The sequence below is a fragment of the Microtus ochrogaster genome, chromosome 4 (assembly GCF_000317375.1).
Source record: "Microtus ochrogaster isolate Prairie Vole_2 chromosome 4, MicOch1.0, whole genome shotgun sequence".
In the NCBI taxonomy this organism is placed as follows: domain Eukaryota; kingdom Metazoa; phylum Chordata; class Mammalia; order Rodentia; family Cricetidae; genus Microtus; species Microtus ochrogaster.
This window is the reverse complement of record NC_022011.1, coordinates 350,580-354,475: the sequence shown is the minus strand read 5'-3', so window position 1 is coordinate 354,475 and position 3,896 is coordinate 350,580. Positions and strand designations below refer to the sequence as shown.

General features: G+C 47.3%; 1 pseudogene; it reads left to right on the top strand.

The window, feature by feature from the left end:
• Positions 1–1,953: 1,953 nt before the first annotated feature.
• LOC101979809 lies at positions 1,954–2,977 on the top strand (annotated as a pseudogene).
• Positions 2,978–3,896: the final 919 nt, after the last annotated feature.

Below are 3,896 nucleotides of genomic sequence, written 5' to 3'. Positions count from 1 at the left end.
AAGGCTTTGTGGGGCTCAGACTCTGGACTGACCTCACTCTGGGCATGTTCTAATCAGGTTAGCCAACATAAACATTGCCTATGGGAGCAAGACAGATGTCAAAGCTAAGCCTCTTTTCACAAAGCCCTTTCCCTGAACTTTCATTTTTTTTTTAAGTGTCAACATATTTTTGTTTAATCTGGGCAATGTTTTGTTTGGATTCCATTTTCTGTATTTCTAGACCAAACCCCCTTATTTCTTCTATGAACTGAAAGGGACTATTGATTTTATAATTGTGGTTCTCTATCTGCTACAGAAGCTAGGTTCTGTTTGTATACATAGAAGTGTAGGCTGTAGATTTTTAAATTGTTTAAAGTATCGCTGCTGAGTTGGAGAGATGGTTCAGAGGGTAAGAGCACCTCATCCAGAGGTCCTGAGTTCAATTTCCAGCAACCACATGGTGACTCACAACTATCTGTAATGAGATCGGATGCCCTCTTCTGTCATGCAGGCATACATGTAGGCAGAACACTGTGTATATAATAAATAAAAAAATGTTTTTTTTAAAAAAGAATTGCTGCCATTAGAACAACAAGATTTTAAGTACTCAAAGTAGTTTGAATTGCTATGTATTCCTAGCAAAATGAAGGTAGCAAAGTAGCAAAATCCCTACTCATTTGGCCAACAGAACAAACCAGTGGAATTAGTAGATATTGTTTCCTGGAAGTGTAACAGGAAATAGGGAGACAGTAGTGCTTGACATGGAACTCAGGGCCGGGTAGAGGGACAGGATCCTGGAAGCACCCAGTAACCAGCTCAGCCACTGGCGAGCCTCAGATTCACAGAGAAATGCTGTCTCAGACAGCAAGGTGCAGGGCTCGAGCGGTGGCTCAGGGGGAAAGAGCACTTGTTACTCTTACAGAGAACCAGGCTTTGTTTCCCTGAACTCAAAAGCACCTGGAACTCCAGCTCTAGAAGATCTTCTTCGGGTCTCTCCAGGCATCTACATATGTATACACATACTAACCCAAACATATGTACAAACGCACGCGCACACACACAGAGTGCCTTTTGATTTAATGAAGTAGAGGGCAATGAAATACTCAATGTCAACATCTGGCCTTTACGCATGCACACAAAAGGCATGTGCACGTGCACACTCTCATCATGCACGTGCACCACCAGCAACAGCAACAAAAACAATCAAATAAAATGAGAAAGTTGGTGTCCACGATCCAGCTCCCACCCATTAGATACTGGAGAACTTGATCCATATGTGCTGCAGTAACAAAATGACACCTAAGCCTGGGAAGATTTTTTGTTTTCTTATTTGGTTTGGTTTTTTGAGACAGGATTTCTCTATGTGACAACCCTAGCTGTCCTGAACTCTCTCTGTAGACCAGGCTGGCCTCGAACTCACAGAGACCAGCCCATCTCTGCCTCCAGAGTGCTGAGATCAAAGGCTTGTGCCACCACTGCCTGGCATGTGGGAAGTTTGTAAGAAACAAATTACTTCCCACCATTACAAAGGCCAGGAAATTGAAAAAAGTGGGCACGTGAGGTCTGCTCTCTCTAGCCTTGGCATTGCGCTCTCCTGAGATGAACAGGTAGACAGGGAGGCTAGAGGCACGATGGTCAGCTCTCAGCCTCTTTCATAGGAACAACTATCCACTCATGAAAGCACTGGTAACTTCATTGTCCCTCCCAGCAGAGACCGCATCATTTAGTACTAGCATATGGAGATGAAGCTTTAGCATGAATTTTGGATGGAGCACTCTTAAATGATTGACTTTGGACAAACCACTCAGTCTTTCTAAGCTTTGGTCTTACCAAAAGCCACAAAGGGCCATAACAGAACTTATTGTACATTCATTCCAAAAGGAAAAAATCCCCCCAAAGAGGCTCTCTGCTCCTCCCTGTTCTAGAGACAGCCGCTTCTTTTCGTGCAGTGCCAGCCTCGTTCCAAGAGACACGATGGTGAAGGTCGGAGTGAACGGATTTGGCCGTATTGGATGCCTGGTTACCAGGGTTGCCTTCACTTCTGGCAAAGTGTACGTTGTTGCCATCAATGACCCTTTTATCGACCTCAACTACATGGTCTACATGTTCCAGTATGACTCCACCCATGGCAAGTTCAAAGGCGCAGTTAAGGCTGAGAATGGGAAGCTTGTCATCAACGGGAAGGCCATCACCATCTTCCAGGAGCGAGATCCCGCCAACATCAAATGGGGGGATGCCGGCGCCGAGTATGTTGTGGAGTCTACCGGTGTCTTCACCACCATGGAGAAGACTGGGGCCCACTTGAAGGGTGGGGCCAAGAGGGTCATCATCTCCACCCCTTCTGCCGATGCCCCCATGTTTGTGATGGGTGTGAACCATGACAAGTATGACAATTCCCTCAAGATTGTCAGTAACGCTTCCTGCACCACCAACTGCTTAGCCCCCTTGGCCAAAGTCATCCATGACAACTTTGGCATCGTGGAAGGACTCATGACCACAGTCCATGCCATCACGGCCACCCAGAAGACTGTGGATGGCCCCTCTGGGAAGCTGTGGCGAGATGGCAGTGGTGCTGCCCAGAACATCATCCCTGCATCCACTGGCGCTGCCAAGGCTGTAGGCAAAGTCATCCCAGAGATGAACGGGAAGCTCACGGACATGGCCTTCCGCGTTCCTACCCCTAATGTGTCCGTCGTGGATCTGACATGCCGCCTGGAGAAAGCTGCCAAGTATGATGACATCAAGAAGGTGGTGAAGCAGGCATCCAAGGGCCCACTAAAGAGCATCCTGGGCTACACTGAGGACCAGGTCGTCTCCTGTGACTTTAACAGTGACTCCCACTCTTCCACCTTCGATGCTCTCAATGACAACTTTGTAAAGCTCATTTCCTGGCACGACAATGAATTCGGCTACAGCAACGGAGTGGTGGACCTCATGGCCTACATGGCCTCCAAGGAGTAAGAAGCCCACCCTGGACCACCCATCCCAGCAAGGACACAGCAAGAGAGAGCTCCTCGGCAGTCCCTGTCCTAACTAACCCTTGACACTGAGCATCTCCCTCACAGTTTCCATTCCAGACCCCCAGAATAGCAGGAGGGGGCTTAGGGAGCCCTACTCTCTTGAATACCATCAATAAAGTTCATTGTACCCCTCAAAAAAATCCCCCCAAAGAGAAGAAATGACAGATCACAAGCAAGTCCAGAACAGGGAGGATAAGGTATCTAGCTTTGGTTTGATTCTTTGTCCTCCAGGCCTTCCTTGGTGGCAATGTGACCTCAGCACCTCTGGAGGTGACAATCCCTAAGGCAGCAGGAGGTGTCACAAGGGCCTAGGGAAGTGCAGAGGCAATTCCAGTCATTGCCAGTGAGATGCAATCTTCCTTGGGCCTGCAGTGACAGTGGCAGTTCTGATTAATGATCTCTGCATCACCTTGGGGCCCTTCCTCCCTCCCCTTGGTCAATAGTACGCATTTGTTGCAAGTCACCTGTCGGCTGGACCTTGAATTATGTCTGTGCTCCTTGTAATTCCCAGCCCTCTCCCTCTTCACAACTCACATTGCTCTGTCTATGCTTTAGTAATGAACGTACTAAAGAATCTTCAAAACATAAAGTTATTCCTCTACATCCCAAGACAGTGTTTTACCATTGGATGTATTTCTCTCTGGGTCTGTATGTGCCTCTGTATATGTCACATGTTTAGAGGTGAGAGGACAATCTTGGGTATCATTTCTCAAGCACCTTCTATTTATTTATTTGTTTGTTTGTTGAAAGAGTAGGCTAGGCTGGTTGTCAAAAAGCCCCAAAGATTTCCTGGTCTCTAACTCCGCAGCCTTGGGACAAATGCCTGCCGGCATACCTGGTGCTTTTCTTTCTTCTCCTTCTTTTCCTCCTATTTCTCCTTCTTCTTTTCTCCTCCTC